Source organism: Oncorhynchus nerka, linkage group LG4 (genome assembly GCF_034236695.1).
Source record: "Oncorhynchus nerka isolate Pitt River linkage group LG4, Oner_Uvic_2.0, whole genome shotgun sequence".
NCBI lineage: Eukaryota > Metazoa > Chordata > Actinopteri > Salmoniformes > Salmonidae > Oncorhynchus > Oncorhynchus nerka.
Window position 1 is genome coordinate 97,533,572 of NC_088399.1, and position 24,433 is coordinate 97,558,004.

General features: G+C 44.0%; 1 pseudogene; it reads right to left on the minus strand.

Moving 5' to 3' along the window:
* Positions 1 to 20,336, minus strand: LOC115126451 (sodium-dependent neutral amino acid transporter B(0)AT1-like; annotated as a pseudogene).
* Between the last annotated feature and the right edge of the window lie 4,097 nt (positions 20,337 to 24,433).

Consider the following 24,433-nt stretch of genomic DNA (forward strand, 5'->3'; position numbering starts at 1 on the left):
TCACCAAAATATCAATTTTAATTCCAGGTTGTAAAGGCAACAAAATAGGACAAATGCCAAGGGGGGTGAATACTTTCACGAGCCACCTTATGTTTACATTGACAAAGCAAGTAAAATGCAGAGCATTCGGAAAGTATTCAGACCCCTTGACTTTTCCCACATTTTGTTAAGTTACAGCTGTCAGAGTCTATCTTAAAGATAGCGAAGGAGTCAGGCACAGGACACAGATAAGAGTAACAATCACTGATTTACTCCAAAACGTAACAAAATCCTGTTCCAAACAAGGACAAAACAGGACTCAAAATACAACACACCGGAATACACGAAAGACAATCACGCACAAAACAGAAATGGAAACCAGAGGGTTAAATAAGGAACATAATTATGACATGGAAACCAGGTGTGTAAAACAGACAAAACAGAAATGGAAACCAGAGGGTTAAATAAGGAACATAATTATGAGATGGGAACCAGGTGTGTAAAGAGACGCGGCTCGAGCAGCGTGCCGACACCGGCCTCGGGGACGAATCCCCCGAGCTGACAAGGTAAAAACAACTTTTCATTGAAATCCAGAACTGAAGGTGAACCTGTTACTTTTAGTCCATCGGTGTTTCTATCATCTGTACTTGAGCAGAGACAGAGTTGATGGTGTCTTCTCTGAAGCCGTTGTCTTTCTGGCAGCAGCGGTTGTAGGTGAATTTGAATATGGCGACTCCGGGGACAGCCAGACTGGGAATGCCAGCCAAAATAAATATGATGAAGTAGATCCAGTCGGGATACTGACGGTCTGCCAGAGTAGGGAACTCCTCCTAGAACCAGATGAAGGAAATCAGGGAACAACAAAATAACTTATTTTATTAAATGAACTTGGTTTATCCTCAATAGTGTTTTCATTTGTTGATAATTGATTCATCTTCGATAATCCAGAACTAAAGTTTTGCGTAATTAGTTTAGATTCCGGATTAAGTTCCGGGTCCATACTGTGTTAAGAGAACCGGTACGAATTCTTCAATACGGGCCCATTCTACCGCCATTGTTTGTCTATGGAGATCGCATGGCGGCTGGCTCGATTTTATACACCCGTCAGCAATGGGTGTGGCTGAAATAGAGGAATCCACTCATTTGATTGGGTGTCCACATACATATATCCTGTATAATGTATCAACTTCAAAAAACTGTTGACAACTTTAGATACATTTCCAATCTAGATGCTAAAGAGTTGTTGTGGCATAAGAGCAACAAATGGTGTTAACTTCAACAAGTGAAAGTCTTTACAAGGGAGAAAATGCATACAAATCCATGTCTGCATCCTCTTTGGGCCCTAGACTAAAGTAGTGCACTACTACCCTATAGACCTGGTCTAAAGTAGTGCACTACTACCCTATAGACCCTGGTCTAAAGTAGTGCCCTACTACCTTATAGACCCTGGTCTAAAGTAGTGCACTACTACCCTATAGACCCTGGTCTAAAGTAGTGCACTACTACCCTATAGACCCTGGTCTAAAGTAGTCCATTACTACCTTATAGACCCTGGTCTAAAGTAGTGCCCTACTACCCTATAGACCCTGGTCTAAAGTAGTGCCCTACTACCCTATAGACCCTGGTCTAAAGTAGTGCCCTACTACCCTATAGACCCTGGTCTAAAGTAGTGCACTACTACCCTATATACCCTGGTCTAAAGTAGTGCCCTACTACCCTATAGACCCTGGTCTAAAGTAGTGCACTACTACCCTATAGACCCTGGTCTAAAGTAGTGCACTACTACCCTATAGACCCTGGTCTAAAGTAGTGCACTACTACCCTATAGACCCTGGTCTAAAGTAGTTCCCTACTACCCTATAGACCCTGGTCTAAAGTAGTGCACTACTACCCTATAGACCCTGGTCTACTACCCTATAGCCACTGGTCTAATGTAGTGCCCAGTTATGATATCAACAACATTCATGAACTATTTCCTGTCGACAATGCTTACCGCGTCCTGGTCCCATACGAGGTAGGTCAGCTCTCCGCTGACCTGGGTGACCAAGTAGAAGATGAAAATCACCAGCATGATGACTGGACTGACAAACCTCCAGGTCACCTGCCAGAACAGGTTGGGCTTGTGTCCAATCATGAACTCTATGTCTGCGTTAAACCTGTCGGAGTAGGAGAGTGAATTAACTGGGATTTCGATGTTCCAATGGCTGGTTGTCAGAGTGAAAGTTCCCCATGATATCCAATGAAGAGGAATATGCACACTGTGATACATGTGTGATGTAACCCAACAGGTCTAATGAAGACCTAAGGTGTACTCAGGCGCGCAACATTCACTGGGGACATGTCGTCGTCCCCCCCCCCCACATCCTTAAGTTGCATTTTTGTTCCCCACAGTTTTATAATTGGAACGTGATACAAAACGAGGCAATAGTGTGCTTTAGGACCATGTGGACGCCTCTGAGCGGTCGGGAACCTTGTTCGGAGTGTTTATCCACCTGGATAAAAATAAATAATCATATTTATTCCCCCCCTACTTCTAAAGACAAAGTTAGACCCCTGGGGTACTTATATAGTCTAGTATGGAACACGTGTCTGGTATGGAACACGTGTCTGGTATGGAACACGTGTCTGGTATGGAACACGTGTCTGGTATAGAACACGTGTCTGGTATGGAACACGTGTCTGGTATGGAACACGTGTCTGGTATGGAACACGTGTCTAGTATAGAACACGTGTCTAGTATGGAACACGTGTCTGGTATGGAACACGTGTCTGGTATGGAACACGTGTCTCGTATGGAACACGTGTCTGGTATAGAACACGTGTTTAGTATAGAACACGTGTCTGGTATGGAACACGTGTCTAGTATGGAACACGTGTCTGGTATGGAACACGTGTCTAGTATAGAACACGTGTCTGGTATGGAACACGTGTCTAGTATGGAACACGTGTCTGGTATGGAACATGTGTTTAGTATAGAACACGTGTCTGGTATGGAACACGTGTCTGGTATGGAACACGTGTCTAATATGGAACACGTGTCTGGTATAGAACACGTGTCTGGTATAGAACACGTGTCTGGTATGGAACACGTGTCTGGTATGGAACACGTGTCTGGTATGGAACACGTGTCTGGTATGGAACACGTGTCTGGTATAGAACACGTGTCTGGTATAGAACACGTGTCTGGTATAGAACACGTGTCTGGTATGGAACACGTGTCTGGTATGGAACACGTGTCTGGTATGGAACACGTGTCTGGTATAGAACACGTGTCTGGTATAGAACACGTGTCTGGTATAGAACACGTGTCTGGTATGGAACACGTGTCTGGTATGGAACACGTGTCTGGTATGGAACACGTGTCTGGTATGGAACACGTGTCTGGTATGGAACACGTGTCTCGTATGGACACGTAGAGATATGCTTATTGAAATTCTCAATTATAGTGGATTTATCAGTGGTGACAGTGTTTCCTAGCCTCAGAGCAGTGGGCAGCTGGGAGGAGGTGCTCTTATCTTACAGACTTTATAGTGTCCCAGAATTTTTTTGAGTTTGTACTACAGGATGCAAATTTCTGTTTGAAAAAGCTAGCCTTAGCTTTCCTAACTGCCTGTGTATATTGGTTCCTGACTTCCCTGAAAAGTTGTATATCACAGGGGCTGTTCGATGCGAATGCAGAACGCCACAGGATGTTTTTGTGCTGGTAAAGGGCAGACAGGTCTGGAGTGAACCAAGTGCTATATCTATTCCTAGTTCTACATTTTTTGAATGGGGCATGCTTATTTAAGGTGGCGAGGAAGGCACTTTTAAAGAATAACCAGGCATCCTCGACTGACGGGATGAGGTCAATATCCTTCCAGGATACCCCGGCCAGGTCGATTAGAAAGGCCTGCTCGCAGAAGTGTTTCAGGGAGCGTTTGACAGTGATGAGGGGTGGTCGTTTGGTCACAGACCCATTACGGATGCAGGCAATGAGGCAGTGATCGCTGAGGTCTTGATTGAAAACAGCAGAGGTGTATTTGGAGGGCGAGTTAGTTAGGATGATATCTATGAGGGTGCCCGTGTTTACGGATTTGGAGTTACGGATTTGATCATTTGTGTGAGATTGAGGCCATCAGGCTTGGATTGTAGGATGGCCAGGGTGTTAAACATGTTTCAGTTTAGGTCACCTAGTAGCACGAGCTCAGAAGATAGTTAGGGGGGCAATCAATTCACATATGGTATCGAGGGCACAGAGGGTGGTCTATAGCAAGCAGCAACAGTGAGAGACTTGTTGTTTCTGGAAAGGTGAGTTTTTAGGAGTAGAAGCTCGAATTGTTTGGGTACAGACTTAGATAGTAATACCGAACTCTGCAGGTTATCTTTGCAGTAGATTGCAACACGGCCCCCTTTGGCAGTTCTATCTTGGCGGAAAATGTTATAGTTAGCGATGGAGATTTCAGGGTTTTTGGTGGTTTTCCTAAGCCAGGATTAAGACACGGCTAAGGCATCCAGGTTGGCAGAGTGTGCTAAAGCAGTGAATAAAACAAACTTAGGAAGAGGCTTCTGTTGTTAACATGCATGAAACCAAGGCTTTTACGGTTACAGAAGTCAACAAATGAGAGCACCTGGGGAGTGGGAGTGGAGCTAGGCACGGCAGGACCTGGATTAACCTCTACATCACCAGAGGAACAGAGGAGGAGTAGGATAAGGGTACGGCTAAAGGCTATACGAACTGGCCGTCTAGCACGTTCAGAACAGAGAGTAAAAGGAGCAGGTTTCTGGGCACGATAGCATAGATTCAAGGCATAGTGTACAGACAAAGGTAAGGTAGGATGTGAGTACATTGGAGGTAAACCTAGGCATTGAGTAATGATGAGAGAGATATGGTCTCTAGAGACTTTTAAACCAGGCGATGTCATCGCATATGTAGGAGGTGGGACAACATGGTTGGTTAAGGCATATTGAGCAGGGCTAGAGGCTCTACAGTGAAATAAGACAGTAAAATAAACCCACTGCAATAAGACAGTAGTGGGTCCAGTGAGTGGTTGGGCTGACTGGGGACATGGCGATTCAGACAGTTAGCAGGCCGATGCTAACACGCTAACAGTTAGTAGGCCTGGGCTAAACAAGCTAGCAGTTAGCAGACCGGGGCTGGCAAGCTAGCAGTTAGTAGACCAGGGCTAGCAAGTTAGCCTTTGGGGGACGTCGCGATGGGGGTAAGTCTGTTTTTGCCTCTTCGTGCAGTGACGTCGATAAACCAGTCGTGGAGTTAGTAGGGTTCCAAGTAGCTCTAGGTAGCTAGCAGGCCTAGCAGGTTAGCAGAATGGGCCTTCAGAGTGTGTCGCGCATGATGGGCCAGTAGGAATCCTCGGGCAGATTATGTCGGTATTCCAGTCGCAGAGGATCGGCGGGGTTCTGTGCCCCGTACCGGCAGTAGAAGGGGTCCGGATATTGTAGCCCAGGAGTGAGCCGGGAGATGGGTCTAGCATGGGCTAGCCCCAGGCTAGTTGGTGCTAGCTCCGGGACGAAAACGTTAGCCAGGAGTAGTCAACCCGGGTTGCGGTTAGCTAGCTATGAGAGAATCCGTCTCCACACCACGTGCTCTCACCACTGGTGTCCCCCAGGGCTCTGTTCTAGGCCCTCTCCTATTCTCGCTATACACCAAGTCACTTGGCTCTGTCATAACCTCACATGGTCTCTCCTATCATTGCTATGCAGACGAAACAATTAATCTTCTCCTTTCCCCCTTCTGAATGACCAGGTGGCCAAACGCATCTCTGCATGTCTGGCAGACTACCGTGTGGATGACGGATCACCACCTCAAGCTGAACCTGACAATGAGTTATTCCTCCCGGGGAAGGACTGCCCGTTCCATGATCTCGCCATCACGTTGACAACTCCATTGTGTCCTCCTCCCAGAGCGCTAAGAACCTTGGCGTGATCCTGGACAACACCTGTCTTCTCAACTAACATCAAGGCGGTGGCCCATTCCTGAAGGTTCATGCTCTACAACATCCGAGGTACGACCCTGCCTCACACAGGAAAGGCGCAGGTCCTAATCAGGCACTTGTCAGCTCCCGTCTGGATTACCAGACCGCTGGGTGGCTGGGCTCCCTGCCTGTGCCATTAAACCCTACAACTCATCCAGAAAGAAGCAGCCCGTCTGGTGTTCAACCTTCCCAAGTTCTCTCATTCACCCCGCTGCTCCCTCCACTGGCTTCCAGTTGATGCCTCCGCTTGAAGACCATGGTGCTTGCCTAGGAGCTGTGAGGGGAACGGCACCTCAGTACCTCCAGGCTCTGATCAGGCCCTACACCCAAACAAGGGCACTGCGTTCATCCACCTCTGGCCTTGGCCTCCCTACCACTGAGGAAGTACAGTTCCCGCTCAGCCCAGTCAAAACTGTCGCTGCTCTGGCCCCCAATGGTGGAACAAACTCCCTCAACGCCAGGACAGCGGAGTCAATCACCACCTTCCGGAGACACCTGAAACCCCACCTCTTTAAGGAATACCTAGGATAGGATAAAGTAATCCCTCTCACCCCCTCCCCTGAAAAGATTTAGATGCACTACTGTTCCACTGGAGGTCATAAGGTGAATGCACCAATTTGTAAGTCGCTCTGGATAAGAGCGTCTGCTAAATGACTTAAATGTAAATGTAAATGTATGATGAGCCAGATGAAAAGGTTCAGAGTTTGTGGTAGGAATTCGGGGATATGGAGAGTAAAATAAGTCCGGTATGCAAGAATAACCCTTGAATGAGTAGGTGTGTCCAAACGTTTGACATCTACTGTACATCTCCACATAGCTTTGACAATGAGTTATTTTCTATTCTATTCAGTTCTATTTTATTTCGTGGTGTTTCAGTATCTGGACTCACCTGTCTATCCCGTAGATGTAAACAACAGACACCATTTCACAGAAGGCGATGACTAGGAGAGGGATGGAGCCGGCAAAGCTGTCGAACAGAGCCAGCCAGTAGTTACCAGACCGCTGGGTGAATATGAGAGCGACCGTGAAGCAAACGATACAAGTGATACCTGAAAGAAGACGAAACAAAGACAGTTGTTTAAACGGCGACAACCAAGGTTCTTTCATTGGTGCTCAACCTCATTGGATGTTCAGAGGGATACTCCCTTAAAGGTGTGTGTGTGCAGAGAGGTTAAAGGTCAACAACAAGTTTGTGATCTCAATCCCTGAACAACTGGGATGTTGGAGACAATGCCTTGGTTTGAAGACATTTTGATTTAGTGCTGTTTAGAAGAAGAAATCTCAGCTTCCGCGTGTCACTAACCTGTTAAGACTTCTTTGGGCCACTTGGGGAAGATGTTGAGATCCTGAAGGGGTACCACGACCCCTTCTATGTTCCCAAACATGGTGGACAGTCCCAGACAGAAGAGCATGATGAAGAACAGGATGGACCAGAGAGGAGAGACAGGCATCTTGGTGATGGCTTCTGTGAACACGATGAAGGCCAGACCAGTTCCCTCCACACCCTACAGGGAACACAGTACGGGCATAAGAAAGTTCTGGTGTCCCTCAGAGTAAATGATGTGTCTTGGATTAGACATTGTGTAATTTCACTACCTGACTGAGAAACTGCTGTAGATCACAGGTCTTCAGGTTTAATCCTTGGATGATGTCTGGCGATGTGCTGTTGAAATGTTGAAGAACTTCCTCATAGTTGTCTATAGTGAAGAAGTGCTCAGGGAGATCAAATGCATTCACAAGGGCCATGATGTTACTAGGAAGAGAACACATTCACAAGGGCAATGATGTCACAAGGAAGAGAACACATTCAGCAGAGCCATGATGTCATAAGGAAGAGAACACATTCAGCAGAGCCATGATGTCATAAGGAAGAGAACACATTCAGCAGAGCCATGATGTCACAAGGAAGAGAACACATTCAGCAGAGCCATGATGTCACAAGGAAGAGAACACATTCAGCAGGGCCATGATGTCACAAGGAAGAGAACACATTCAGCAGAGCCATGATGTTACTAGGAAGAGAACACATTCAGCAGAGCCATGATGTCACAAGGAAGAGAACACATTCAGCAGAGCCATGATGTCACAAGGAAGAGAACACATTCAGCAGGGCCATGATGTCACAAAGAAGAGAACACATTCAGCAGGGCCATGATGTCACAAGGAAGAGAACACATTCAGCAGAGCCATGATGTCATAAGGAAGAGAACACATTCAGCAGAGCCATGATGTCATAAGGAAGAGAACACATTCAGCAGAGCCATGACGTCACAAGGAAGAGAACACATTCAGCAGAGCCATGATGTCACAAGGAAGAGAACACATTCTAGAGATGATGTTACTAGGAAGAGAACACATTCAGCAGAGCCATGATGTCACCTAGAACACATTCAGCAGAGCCATGATGTCACAAGGAAGAGAACACATTCAATCAGGGCCATGATGTCACAAAGAAGAGAACACATTCAGCAGGGCCATGATGTCTGGAAGATGAACACATTCAAAGCCATGATGTCAAAGGAAGAGAACACATTCAGCAGGGCCATGATGTCACAAAGAAGAGAACACATTCAGCAGGGCCATGATGTCACAAGGAAGAGAACACATTCAGCAGAGCCATGATGTCACTAGGAAGAGAACACATTCAGCAGAGCCATGATGTCACAAGGGAGAGAACACATTCAGCAGAGCCATGATGTTACTAGGACGAGAACACATTCCGCAGAGCCATGATGTCATAAGGAAGAGAACACATTCAGCAGAGCCATGATGTCACTAGGAAGAGAACACATTCAGCAGAGCCATGATGTCATAAGGAAGAGAACACATTCAGCAGAGCCATGATGTCATAAGGAAGAGAACACATTCAGCAGAGCCATGATGTCATAAGGAAGAGAACACATTCAGCAGAGCCATGATGTCATAAGGAAGAGAACACATTCAGCAGAGCCATGATGTCATAAGGAAGAGAACACATTCAGCAGATCCATGATGTCACAAGGAAGAGAACACATTCAGCAGAGCCATGATGTTACTAGGAAGAGAACACATTCAGCAGAGCCATGATGTCACAAGGAAGAGAACACATTCAGCAGAGCCATGATGTCACAAGGAAGAGAACACATTCAGCAGAGCCATGATGTCACAAGGAAGAGAACACATTCAGCAGAGCCATGATGTCACAAGGAAGAGAACACATTCAGCAGAGCCATGATGTTACTAGGACGAGAACACATTCAGCAGAGCCATGATGTCACAAGGAATAGAACACATTCCGCAGAGCCATGATGTCATAAGGAAGAGAACACATTCAGCAGAGCCATGATGTCACTAGGAAGAGAACACATTCAGCAGAGCCATGATGTCACAAGGGAGAGAACACATTCAGCAGAGCCATGATGTTACTAGGACGAGAACACATTCCGCAGAGCCATGATGTCATAAGGAAGAGAACACATTCAGCAGAGCCATGATGTCACTAGGAAGAGAACACATTCAGCAGAGCCATGATGTCATAAGGAAGAGAACACATTCAGCAGAGCCATGATGTCACTAGGAAGAGAACACATTCAGCAGAGCCATGATGTCACAAGGAAGAGAACACATTCAGCAGAGCCATGATGTTACTAGGAAGAGAACACATTCAGCAGATCCATGATGTCATAAGGAAGAGAACACATTCAGCAGAGCCATGATGTCACAAGGAAGAGAACACATTCAGCAGATCCATGATGTCACTAGGAAGAGAACACATTCAGCAGAGCCATGATGTTACTAGGAAGAGAACACATTCAGCAGAGCCATGATGTCATAAGGAAGAGAACACATTCAGCAGGGCCATGATGTCACAAGGAAGAGAACACATTCAGCAGAGCCATGATGTCACAAGGAAGAGAACACATTCAGCAGAGCCATGATGTCACAAAGAAGAGAACACATTCAGCAGAGCCATGATGTCACAAGGAAGAGAACACATTCAGCAGAGCCATGATGTCACAAGGAAGAGAACACATTCAGCAGAGCCATGATGTCACAAGGAAGAGAACACATTCAGCAGAGCCATGATGTCATAAGGAAGAGAACATATAGAAGTAAATACCAAACTAATTTGATTATCTTCCTTAATCCCTATTCATTAAATCCAATTTTGACATATGCTTGACAGTGTTGTCAACAAATATGAGTTCAATCTACATTGAATTTGATTGAAAATATGGATTCAACCAAGAAGGAACTAGGAATTTACCCATCCGAGCAGTCGTCAAACTTCTCCGTGGCCCTGAAGCCTATGATGGAGTAGATGACGGTAGCAGAGTAGACGGAGGTGGCTCCGTTGATGATGGAGATGATGACAGCATCCTGCTCACAGTTGTTGCTGGAGAAACAGACAATGGAAGAAAATTACTGAAATAATTTGAAGAGATTAAAAGACAAGATCCTTGGGAATAATGTCTATGAGCATCTGTGATTTATTCTCTGCACGGATGAGGATTAGGTCGCAATAAAAGTGTTTAAAAAAGAAGTTTTAATAAGGAGTTGCTTACTGTACAGAGTTGTAGCTGGAGAAGGAGATGAGACCTCCGAAGGCCAAGGAGAAAGAGTAGAACACCTGTGCCCCTGCATCCAGCCAGGTAGACGGGTTCATCAACTCATTCACCTGGAGAAATAGAAAACAGACACAAAGAAATCGGCCTTTGTGTTGATTTTAGTGTCACGACAACGTTAGCACATACAGTTAATGCTTACATCGGGTGTGAAGAGGAACTTGACTCCATCCAGAGAACCTTTGAGAGTCAGTCCTCTGATCAGGAAGATGGTGAGCACCAAGTAGGGCAGAGTGGATGTTATGTACACAGCCTGACGAGAAGGAGAGAGAGATTCTAAAACTGTTACACAAACTGAATCCAGAACCACTTATGAAATGAGACAGAGAGAGAAAGAGAGAGAGAGAGAGAGACAGAGAGAGAGAGAGAGAGAGAGAGAGAGAGAGAGAGAGAGAGAGAGAGAGAGAGAGAGAGAGAGAGAGAGAGAGAGAGAGAGAGAGAGAGAAAGACAGAGAGAGAGAGACAGAGAGAGATACAGGGAAACACCAGCCAAAAGACAACAGGCACCCATTCCCAAGGCAAGCCATTATTTTTTACTGAAATTTGACCTCCCTCATAAACAGGGAGAGAGTGAATCTGAGCTGGTACCTTGCCAGTAGTCTCAATCCCCCTGATACAGCAGACATAGAGTAAGGTCCAGGCAGACACCAGGGCTAGCACCATCCACCACTGAAGGCCTCCAGATAAATCTATGGCCGTAGAGGTGTTCAGTGTCTCTCTGTACCAGAAGTAATCCACTGAGGAGCTCCGTGCGCATTCTGACACCAGACCTGCAGGGGGCCGATATTCAAACTGTTTCTGTCTGGATCTAAGAATGATAACAGCTAAGATGAAAATGTAACCGAGGTAGATGGGTAACCGAGGTAGATGGGAAACCGAGGTAGCTACGTATTGAGTTAAGGTCGCTACCAATACCAACTGTTACTCACGAAGGGAATTCTGTACCTGTCTTGTTTGCATTGAGGGGACACTGACTCCAAGGCAAGGGGTCCTGGAAGGAGTTGAAGAGGTACCACATGATCCAGGCCATGATGGTGTTGTAGTACATCCCAACCAGGAATGATACCAACATGGAGGCAATACCTGTTTCAGAACAAATGTTATTTACATTCCCTGTACATTCCAGTGAATTATAAGCATATTAAAGTGTATTCAAGTATGCTATGTCTAAGTATATACAGTATACACAGTATCAGTCAATAGTTTGGACACACATACTCATTCAAGGGTTTTTCTTTATTAAAACAAAAAACAGTTTTCTACATTGTAGAATAACAGTGAATACATCAACACTACGGAATAACACACATGGAATCATGTAGTAACCAAATAAGTGTAAAACAAATCAAAAATATATTTTAGATTTTTCAAAGTAGCCACCCTTTGCCTTGATGACAGCTTTGCACACTCTTGGCATTCTCTCAACCAGCTTCATGAGGAATGCTTTTCCAAAACTATGGAAAGTGTTCCCACATATGCAGAACACTTGTTGGCTGCTTTTCCTTCACTCTGCGGTTCAACTCATCCCAAACCATCTCAATTGGGTTGAGGTCGGGTGATTGTGGAGGCCAGATAATCTGATGCAGCACTCCATCACTCTCCTGCTTGATCAAACAACTCTTAAGGAGCCTGGAGGTGTGTTTTGGGTCATTGTTAAAAAATGAATGATAGTTCCACTATGCGCAAACCAGATGGGATGGCGTATCGCTGCAGAATGCTTTGGTAGCCATGCTGGTTAAGTGCGCCTTGAATTCTAAATAAATCACAGACAGTGTCACCAGCAAAGCACCCCCACACCTCCTCCTCCATGCTTCACAGTGGGAACCACACATGCGGAGATCATCCGTTCACTTACTCTGCATCTCACAAAGACACGGCGGTTCGAACCAGAACTCTCAAATTTGGACTCATCAGACCAAAGGACAGATTTCCACTGGTCTAATGTCCATTGCTCTTGTTTCTTGGCCCGAGCAAGTCTCTTTTTGTTATTGGTGCCCTTTAATAGTGGTTTCTTTGCAGTAATTATGGCGATCCGCATGAAAGACAGTTTCATCATAGGACTTCATGGTTTTTGTGACTGCACTTTTTGTGACTGCACTTGAAGAAACTTTCAAATTTCTTGGAACTTTCCGGATAGACTGACCTTCATGTCCTAAAGTAATGATGGACTGTCATTTCTCTTTGCTTATTTGAGCTGTTCTTGCCATAATATGGACTTGGTCTTTTACCATATAGGGCTATCTTCTGTATACCACACCTACCTTTTCACCACACAACTGATTGGCTCAAAGCATCAAGAAGGAAAGAAATTCTACAAATGAAATTCTACAACTTTGCACAGCTGTTAATTGAAATGCATTCCAGGTGACTACCTCATTCAGGTGGTTGAGAGAATGCCAAGAGTGTGCAAAGTTGTCATCAAGGCAAAGGGTGGCTACTTTGAAGATTCTCAAATAAACTTTGATTTCAATTTGAAATGTAAAATATATGTTGATTTGTTTATCACTTTTTTGGTTACTACATGATTCCATATGTGTTATTTCATAGTTTGGATAGCTTCACTATTATTATACAATATAGAAAATAGTACAAATATAGCAAAACTCTTGAGTCGCTGTTTCCAAACTTTTGACTGGTACTGTATGTTTAAGTATGCTATACATAATACATAATATTGCAAAACATAAAAACTTATAGCTACTTATAGCTACCATATTCCTGAAGCCACAAGGGTATTGTCAGACGTGATCACAGGAATTCCACACAGATACCGTAATCAGGAATGGACTGTCACCCACCAATGCCAGTGAGGTAAGGGTTGACAGAGCCCCACACCCCGACACTGCCGCTCCTGAGGCGCTGTCCGATGGCAAACTCCAGGTGCAGCAGTGGAATCCCCTCCAGAACCAGCAGGATCAGGAATGGAATCATAAACGCTCCTGGAAACACAGGATCAGGAATGGAATCATAAACGCTCCTGGGAACACAGGATCAGGAATGGGATCATAAACGCTCCTGGGAACACAGGATCAGGAATGGGATCATAAACGCTCCTGGGAACACAAGATCAGGAATGGAATCTTAAAATGCTCCTGGGAACACAGGATCAGGAATGGAATCATAAAATGCTCCTGGGAACACAAGATCAGGAATGGAATCATAAACGCTCCTGGGAACACAAGATCAGGAATGGGATCATAAAACGCTCCTGGGAACACAGGATCAGGAATGGAATCATAAAATGCTCCTGGGAACACAGGATCAGGAATGGAATCATAAAACGCTCCTGGGAACACAGGATCAGGAATGGGATCATAAACGCTCCTGGGAACACAAGATCAGGAATGGAATCATAAACGCTCCTGGGAACACAAGATCAGGAATGGAATCATAAACGATCCTGGGAACACAGGATCAGGAATGGAATCATAAACGCTCCTGGGAACACAGGATCAGGAATGGAATCATAAACGCTCCAGAACCAGGAGGATCAGGAATGGAATCATAAACGCTCCTGGGAACACAAGATCAGGAATGGAATCATAAACGCTCCTGGGAACACAGGATCAGGAATGGAATCATAAACGCTCCTGGGAACACAGGATCAGGAATGGAATCATAAACGCTCCTGGGAACACAGGATCAGGAATGGAATCATAAACGCTCCAGAACCAGCAGGATCAGGAATGGAATCATAAACGCTCCTGGGAACACAAGATCAGGAATGGAATCATAAACGCTCCTGGGAACACAAGATCAGGAATGGGATCATAAACGCTCCTGGGAACACAAGATCAGGAATGGAATCATAAAACGCTCCTGAGAACACAGGATCAGGAATGGAATCATAAACGCTCCTGGGAACACAAGATCAGGAATGGAATCATAAACGCTCCTGGGAACACAAGATCAGGAATGGAATCATAAAACGCTCCTGGGAACACAAGATCAGGAATGGAATCATAAAACGCTCCTGGGAACACAGGATCAGGAATGGGGTCATAAACGCTCCTGGGAACACAAGATCAGGAATGGAATCATAAACGCTCCTGGGAACACAGGATCAGGAATGGAATCATAAAACGCTCCTGGGAACACAGGATCAGGAATGGAATCATAAACGCTCCTGGGAACACAGGATCAGGAATGGAATCATAAACGCTCCTGGGAACACAAGATCAGAAATGGGATCATAAACGCTCCTGGGAACACAAGATCAGGAATGGAATCATAAAACGCTCCTGGGAACACAGGATCAGGAATGGAATCATAAACGCTCCTGGGAACACAGGATCAGGAATGGAATCATAAACGCTCCTGGGAACACAGGATCAGGAATGGAATCATAAACGCTCCAGAACCAGCAGGATCAGGAATGGAATCATAAACGCTCCTGGGAACACAAGATCAGGAATGGAATCATAAACGCTCCTGGGAACACAAGATCAGGAATGGGATCATAAACGATCCTGGGAACACAAGATCAGGAATGGAATCATAAAACGCTCCTGAGAACACAGGATCAGGAATGGAATCATAAACGCTCCTGGGAACACAAGATCAGGAATGGGATCATAAACGCTCCTGGGAACACAAGATCAGGAATGGAATCATAAAACGCTCCTGGGAACACAGGATCAGGAATGGAATCATAAACGCTTCTGAGAACACAGGATCAGGAATGGAATCATAAAACGCTCCTGAGAACACAGGATCAGGAATGGAATCATAAACGCTCCTGAGAACACAAGATCAGGAATGGAATCATAAAATGCTCCTGGGAACACAGGATCAGGAATGGAATCATAAACGCTCCTGAGAACACAGGATCAGGAATGGAATCATAAAACGCTCCTGGGAACACAAGATCAGGAATGGAATCATAAACGCTCCTGAGAACACAGGATCAGGAATGGAATCATAAACGCTCCTGAGAACACAAGATCAGGAATGGAATCATAAACGCTCCTGAGAACACAGGATCAGGAATGGAATCATAAAACGCTCCTGAGAACACAGGATCAGGAATGGAATCATAAAACGCTCCTGGGAACACAGGATCAGGAATGGAATCATAAACGCTCCTGGGAACACAGGATCAGGAATGGAATCATAAACTCCTGGGAACACAAGATCAGGAATGGGATCATAAACGCTCCTGGGAACACAAGATCAGGAATGGAATCATAAAAACGCTCCTGGGAACACAGGATCAGGAATGGAATCATAAACGCTCCTGGGAACACAGGATCAGGAATGGAATCATAAACGCTCCAGAACCAGCAGGATCAGGAATGGAATCATAAACGCTCCTGGGAACACAGGATCAGGAATGGAATCATAAACGCTCCTGAGAACACAAGATCAGGAATGGAATCATAAAATGCTCCTGGGAACACAGGATCAGGAATGGAATCATAAACGCTCCTGAGAACACAGGATCAGGAATGGAATCATAAAACGCTCCTGGGAACACAAGATCAGGAATGGAATCATAAACGCTCCTGAGAACACAGGATCAGGAATGGAATCATAAACGCTCCTGAGAACACAAGATCAGGAATGGAATCATAAACGCTCCTGAGAACACAGGATCAGGAATGGAATCATAAAACGCTCCTGAGAACACAGGATCAGGAATGGAATCATAAAACGCTCCTGGGAACACAGGATCAGGAATGGAATCATAAACGCTCCTGGGAACACAGGATCAGGAATGGAATCATAAACGCTCCTGGGAACACAAGATCAGGAATGGGATCATAAACGCTCCTGGGAACACAAGATCAGGAATGGAATCATAAAACGCTCCTGGGAACACAGGATCAGGAATGGAATCATAAACGCTCCTGGGAACACAGGATCAGGAATGGAATCATAAACGCTCCAGAACCAGCAGGATCAGGAATGGAATCATAAACGCTCCTGGGAACACAAGATCAGGAATGGAATCATAAACGCTCCTGGGAACACAAGATCAGGAATGGGATCATAAACGCTCCTGGGAACACAAGATCAGGAATGGAATCATAAAACGCTCCTGAGAACACAGGATCAGGAATGGAATCATAAACGCTCCTGGGAACACAAGATCAGGAATGGAATCATAAACGCTCCTGAGAACACAGGATCAGGAATGGAATCATAAAACGCTCCTGGGAACACAAGATCAGGAATGGAATCATAAACGCTCCTGAGAACACAAGATCAGGAATGGAATCATAAACGCTCCTGGGAACACAAGATCAGGAATGGAATCATAAAATGCTCCTGGGAACACAGGATCAGGAATGGAATCATAAACGCTCCTGGGAACACAGGATCAGGAATGGAATCATAAACGCTCCTGAGAACACAAGATCAGGAATGGAATCATAAACGCTCCTGAGAACACAGGATCAGGAATGGAATCATAAAACGCTCCTGAGAACACAGGATCAGGAATGGAATCATAAACGCTCCTGAGAACACAAGATCAGGAATGGAATCATAAACGCTCCTGAGAACACAAGATTGGAATGTAATCATTAAACGCTCCTGGGAACACAGGATCAGGAATGGAATCATAAACGCTCCTGGGAACACAGGATCAGTAATGGAATCATAAACGCTCCTGAGAACACAAGATCAGGAATGGAATCATAGAAAGGGACCTGAAACACAGGATCAGGAATGGAATCAAAACGCTCCTGAGAACACAAGATCAGGAATGGAATCATAAACGCTCCTGAGAACACAAGATTGGAATGTAATCATTAAACGCTCCTGGGAACACAGGATCAGGAATGGAATCATAAACGCTCCTGGGAACACAGGATCAGGAATGGAATCATAAACGCTCCTGAGAACACAAGATCAGGAATGGAATCATAGACGCTCCTGAGAACACAAGATTGGAATGTAATCATTAAACGCTCTTGGGAACACAGGATCAGGAATGGAATCATAAACGCTCCTGGGAACACAGGATCAGGAATGGAATCATAAACGCTCCTGGGAACACAAGATCAGGAATGGGATCATAAACGCTCCTGGGAACACAAGATCAGGAATGGAATCATCAACACAGGATCAGGAATGGAATCAAAACGCTCCTGGGAACACAGGATCAGAATGGAATCATAAACGCTCCTGGGAACACAGGATCAGGAATGGAATCATAAACGCTCCAGAACCAGCAGAATCAGGAATGGAACCCAAACGGTCCTGGGAACACAAGATCAGGAATGGAATCATAAACGCTCCTGGGAACACAAGATCAGGAATGGGATCATAAACGTTTGGGAACACAAGATCAGAATGGAATCATAAAGACGCTCCTGAGAACACAGGATCAGGAATGGAATCATAAACGCTCCTGGGAACACAAGATCAGGAATGGGATCATAAACGCTCCTGGGAACACAAGATTGGAATGGAATCATAAAACGCTCCTGGGAACACAGGATCAGGAATGGAATCATAAACGCTCCTGAGAACACAGGATCAAATGGAATCATAAAACGCTCCTGAGAACACAGGATTGAGGAATGGAATTTAAACGCTCCTGAGAACACAAGATCAGGAATGGAATCATAAACGCTCCTGAGAACACAGGATCAGGAATGGAATCATAAAACGCTCCTGAGAACACAGGATCAGGAATGGAATCATAAACGCTCCTGAGAACACAAGATCAGGAATGGAATCATAAAACGCTCCTGGGAACACAGGATCAGGAATGGAATCATAAACGCTCCTGGGAACACAGGATCAGGAATGGAATCATAAAACGCTCCTGGGAACACAAGATCAGGAATGGAATCATAAAACGCTCCTGGGAACACAAGATCAGGAATGGGATCATAAACGCTCCTGGGAACACAAGATCAGGAATGGAATCATAAACCGCTCCTGGGAACACAGGATCAGGAATGGAATCATAAACGCTCCTGGGAACACAGGATCAGGAATGGGGTCATAAACGCTCCTGGGAACACAGGATCAGGAATGGAATCATAAACGCTCCTGGGAACACAAGATCAGGAATGGGGTCAGAAACGCTCCTGAGAACACAAGATTGGAATGTAATCATTAAACGCTCCTGGGAACACAGGATCAGGAATGGAATCATAAACGCTCCTGAGAACACAAGATTGGAATGGAATCATTAAATGCTCCTGAGAACACAGGATTGGAATTGGAATCTCTTGTTGGTTGTTTTGTTTGATCAGTTGACAAATCAACAATAGTCTACTATATATATATATATATATATATATATATATATATACTAAATGAACATGTTGCAACATGTCCAATATTGCAACAGTAGCAGGTGTATTATTGTGTTATAAAAGTTGAAGATTTTCAGATAATACCATTTTAAATGAACTCTCCAGTGAAAAATCCCTCTTTTAAAAGTTCTCATATATCTTATTTAATTTTTAACCTTTATTTAACTGGTCAAGTCAGTTAAGAACAAATTCTTATTTTCAATGACAGCCTAGGAACTGCCTGTTCAGGGGCAGAACAACAGATTTGTACCTTGTCAGCTCGGGGGTTTGAACTTGCAACCTTCTGGTTACTAGTCCAACACTCTAACCACTAGGTTACCCTGCCGCCTCTACACTCTAACCACTAGGCTACCCTGCCGCCCCAGTTACTTTAAAGTGTTATTACCCAAATAATGTTGTTGACTCGTCCTACGTTTGACATTTTAGTTATTTAGTAGAGGCTCTCATCCAGAGCAACTAGGTTTAAGTGCCTTGCTCAATGTAATGTTTTGTAATCTCACTGTAGTTTGTAGTTTTAATTTCTACTGTGAAAAAATACGTATCTCAAAATCCTTTTCATTAATTTACAAAAATGTTGCATACAATCAAACCCACTCCCCTCTTTCTCCCCTACCTCCTCCATAATCTGTGTCTGGGAAACCAGCCCTACCTGTATAGTATAACCTACCTCCTCCATAATCTGTGTCTGGGAAACCAGCCCCACCTGTATAGTATAACCTACCTCCTCCATAATCTGTGTCTGGGAAACCAGCCCCACCTGTATAGTATAACCTACCTCCTCCATAATCTGTGTCTGGGAAACCAGCCCCACCTGTATAGTATAACCTACCTCCTCCATAATCTGTGTCTGGGAAACCAGCCCCACCTGTATAGTATAACCTACCTCCTCCATGGCTCTGACACAGGTAAGGGAACCTCCACACGTTCCCCAGCCCCACACAGAAGCCCACACAGGTCAGCATGTACTGGGTCTTGTTGTCCCATTTGGGCCTGTCCCCAGCCTCCTCTTTCTCCATCCTCTCCAGCTCCTGGTGGACGGGATCCGGTTATCCAGACCTGGGTTGGGCAGCTTGGGGAATCTCATGGCAACCGGCTGGATAGTGAAGTCTTCCTCACCCAATGAAGGTACAGTTCTCTGTCTCTCTCTCTCTCTCTAGTTCTCTGTCTCTCTCTCTAGTTCTCTTTCTCTCTCTCTCTCTAGTTCTCCGTCTCTCTCTCTCTAGTTCTCCGTCTCTCTCTAGTTCTCTTTCTCTCTCTCTCTAGTTCTCCGTCTCTCTCTAGTTCTCTTTCTCTCTCTCTAGTTCTCTGTCTCTCTCTCTAGTTCTCCGTCTCTCTCTCTAGTTCTCTGTCTCTCTCTCTAGTTCTCTTTCTCTCTCTCTCTCTAGTTCTCCGTCTCTCTCTCTCTAGTTCTCCGTCTCTCTCTAGTTCTCTTTCTCTCTCTCTCTAGTTCTCTTTCTCTCTCTCTAGTTCTCTTTCTCTCTCTCTTGTTCTCCGTCTCTCTCTCTAGTTCTCTGTCTCTCTCTCTAGTTATCTTTCTCTCTCTCTCTCTAGGTCTCTTTCTCTCTCTCTAGTTCTCTTTCTCTTTCAGCTGCTGGCTTTTTTGTTCACCCAGAAAGGGTCTCAGGATGGTTGTAGACAACAAAAGGAACCGAATGGCCTATCTACTGTCAGCTGGTTGATAGCCGAGTGTACCTAGCCTCTCTACTGTCAGCTGGTTGACTGCCGAGTGTACCTAGCCTCTCTACTGTCAGCTGGTTGACTGCCGAGTGTACCTAGCCTCTCTACTGTCAGCTGGTTGACTGCCGAGTGTACCTAGCCTCTCTACTGTCAGCTGGTTGACTGCCGAGTGTACCTAGCCTCTCTACTGTCAGCTGGTTGAGTGCCGAGTGTACCTAGCCTCTCTACTGTCAGCTGGTTGACTGCCGAGTGTACCTAGCCTCTCTACTGTCAGCTGGTTGACTGCCGAGTGTACCTAGCCTCTCTACTGTCAGCTGGTTGACTGTTGCGTGTGTCCTGCCTACCTTGTGTGGCCTTTACCCTCTAAATGTCTTATTTCAAGGGGGACTGTCACAGCACTTCTGCTGATCTTTGCTTTCACAGTGGCTTCAGTTATCTGAGGATTGATCTGAGCCAGTGAGATATTATACACATCGTCAGCAGGTTGTGTCGACTAAAAGGTCAGCCATCGTTATAATGGTTAAAATATCACGGGGAGAGCAGTCACGTAATTGGCATTGTTTTCCAGATGAAAGCGAGGGTCTACATCCAAAATGGCAGCCTATTCCTTGTTAGAATGCTCTAGAACAATAGAACGCTCTAGAACAATAGAATGCTCTAGAACAATAGAACGCTCTAGAACAATAGAACGCTCTAGAACAATAGAACACTCTAGAACAATAGAATGCTCTAGAACAATAGAACTCTCTAGAACAATAGAACTCTCTAGAACAATAGAATGCTCTAGAACAATAGAACGCTCTAGAACAATAGAACACTCTAGAACAATAGAACACTCTAGAACAATATAACTCTAGAACAATAGAACACTCTAGAACAATAGAACACTCTAGAACAATAGAACACTCTAGAACAATAGAAGGCAGAAAGGAATGTGGTCTAGCTCCCCCGCGACTGAAAGGTCACTGACACTGTGTTCTCATTTACCAACGAGTTGACACATCCTTCCCATCCCCACTCATCTTTCCATGTACATAGTAAAGATACAGTACGGAGTGGACAATGTGGACTAATTAAGCCTGTTCTATTTACACGATCTGTACAGTCTACTTCTAGTTTAAAGGTGTAAAATAGCCTTTTGAGTAACTGAAATATCACCTGTAATACATTTTTGAAAAAGTACATTTTCTCTCAGGACTAACTACCAGGAAGTTTGAAAAGACAGGCTGAGTGGGCAGGGAGTTGCAGTTAGCTCGTCTTTGACTGACAGCACTTTGAAACACCTACGTGAAGAAACTTGGATGCAGTTAGCAGCGTTGCAGTAAAACCATCTCAAGCTAATTTGGTGAAACACAAATCCACTCAAACAACATTGAAATTGCATCAATGATGTCCATTTAAAAAAAATATATATATATCTCTCCCGTCTGGCATGTCTCTTGTGATGCGGTTCACAGCAGCACTGACAGATGTGTTGACATGACAACTGTGTCAAGAGTTTTGAACAAACCCCCCCCCCCTCTTTTGTGTCGTTGCGGGTTGAAGACCTAGCTAGCCAGTAAGTAGCTAACACCTAGACAGATGAAAGGGGAAAGATATCTAAGTATCTTTGACATAGATAAATAGTGTAAATGTTTTGTTATTTTTTGCTGACACCCGACAGTAAAATGTTGGCACCAGTAGAGTAGATATCTAGCAATATTAACCACACCCCTCTGCAAACACACCTTCTCTGATGTTGGTTACAAGATGTTCTTATTTAAATTAGGTAAGACAATATAAACCACACCCCTCTGCAAACACACCTTCTCTGATGTTGGTTACAAGATGTTCTTATTTAAATTAGGTAAGACAATATAAACCACACCCCGTCTGCAAACACACCTTCTCTGATGTTGGTTACAAGATGTTCTTATTTAAATTAGGTAAGACAATATAAACCACACCCCTCTGCAAACACACCTTCTCTGATGTTGGTTACAAGATGTTCTTATTTAAATTAGGTAAGACAATATAAACCACACCCTCTGCAAACACACCTTCTCTGATGTTGGTTACAAGATGTTCTTATTTAAATTAGGTAAGACAATATAAACCACACCCCTCTGCAAACACACCTTCTCTGATGTTGGTTACAAGATGTTCTTATTTAAATTAGGTAAGACAATATAAACCACACCCCTCTGCAAACACACCTTCTCTGATGTTGGTTACAAGATGTTCTTATTTAAATTAGGTAAGACAATATAAACCACACCCCTCTTGCAAACACACCTTCTCTGATGTTGGTTACAAGATGTTCTTATTTAAATTAGGTAAGACAATATAAACCACACCCCTCTGCAAACACACCTTCTCTGATGTTGGTTACAAGATGTTCTTATTTAAATTAGGTAAGACAATATAAACCACACCCCTCTGCAAACACACCTTCTCTGATGTTGGTTACACGATGTTCTTATTTAAATTAGGTAAGACAATATAAACCACACCCTCTGCAAACACACCTTCTCTGATGTTGGTTACATTGATGTTCTTATTTAAATTAGGTAAGACAATATAAACCACACCCCTCTGCAAACACACCTTCTCTGATGTTGGTTACAAGATGTTCTTATTTAAATTAGGTAAGACAATATAAACCACACCCCTCTGCAAACACACCTTCTCTGATATTGGTTACAAGATGTTCTTATTTAAATTAGGTAAGACAATATAAACCACACCCCTCTGCAAACACACCTTCTCTGATGTTGGTTACAAGATGTTCTTATTTAAATTAGGTAAGACAATATAAACCACACCCCTCTGCAAACACACCTTCTCTGATGTTGGTTACAAGATGTTCTTATTTAAATTAGGTAAGACAATATAAACCACACCCCTCTGCAAACACACCTTCTCTGATGTTGGTTACAAGATGTTCTTATTTAAATTAGGTAAGACAATATAAACCACACCCCTCTGCAAACACACCTTCTCTGATGTTGGTTACAAGATGTTCTTATTTAAATTAGGTAAGACAATATAAACCACACCCCTCTGCAAACACACCTTCTCTGATGTTGGTTACAAGATGTTCTTATTTAAATTAGGTAAGACAATATAAACCACACCCCTCTGCAAACACACCTTCTCTGATGTTGGTTACAAGATGTTCTTATTTAAATTAGGTAAGACAATATAAACCACACCCCTCTGCAAACACACCTTCTCTGATGTTGGTTACAAGATGTTCTTATTTAAATTAGGTAAGACAATATAAACCACACCCCTCTGCAAACACACCTTCTCTGATGTTGGTTCTAAGATGTTCTTATTTAAATTAGGTAAGACAATATAAACCACACCCCTCTGCAAACACACCTTCTCTGATGTTGGTTAAATGTTCTTATTTAAATTAGGTAAGACAATATAAACCACACCCCTCTGCAAACACACCTTCTCTGATGTTGGTTACACGATGTTCTTATTTAAATTAGGTAAGACAATATAAACCACACCCCTCTGCAAACACACCTTCTCTGATGTTGGTTACAAGATGTTCTTATTTAAATTAGGTAAGACAATATAATGTTACCATTGGTGTATTAAAATGAGAGCTACCCTATCCGCTTAATAATCCCGCCCCCTGAATCCAAGTGTTTTTGACACGGGGGAGAGGACCAGTGCCTGTGATCTGGTTTCATTCAAATTATCATCCAATTTCATGAAAAACATGATTTTGAGTGTTTCATGACCTTTAACATAAATTCATCTGTACAGTCTAGTTCTGCTCTGTGGCTGAAAGCCCACCGATGGCACATGTTCCATACTCTATATGACTTAATACAGTCGATTATATCAATGTACAGATGTCTGTATGGATCGTATGAAAAGGCTGTGTTTCAAAGAAGGAAGAAACCCAATAGAAAAGTTGTTTGGT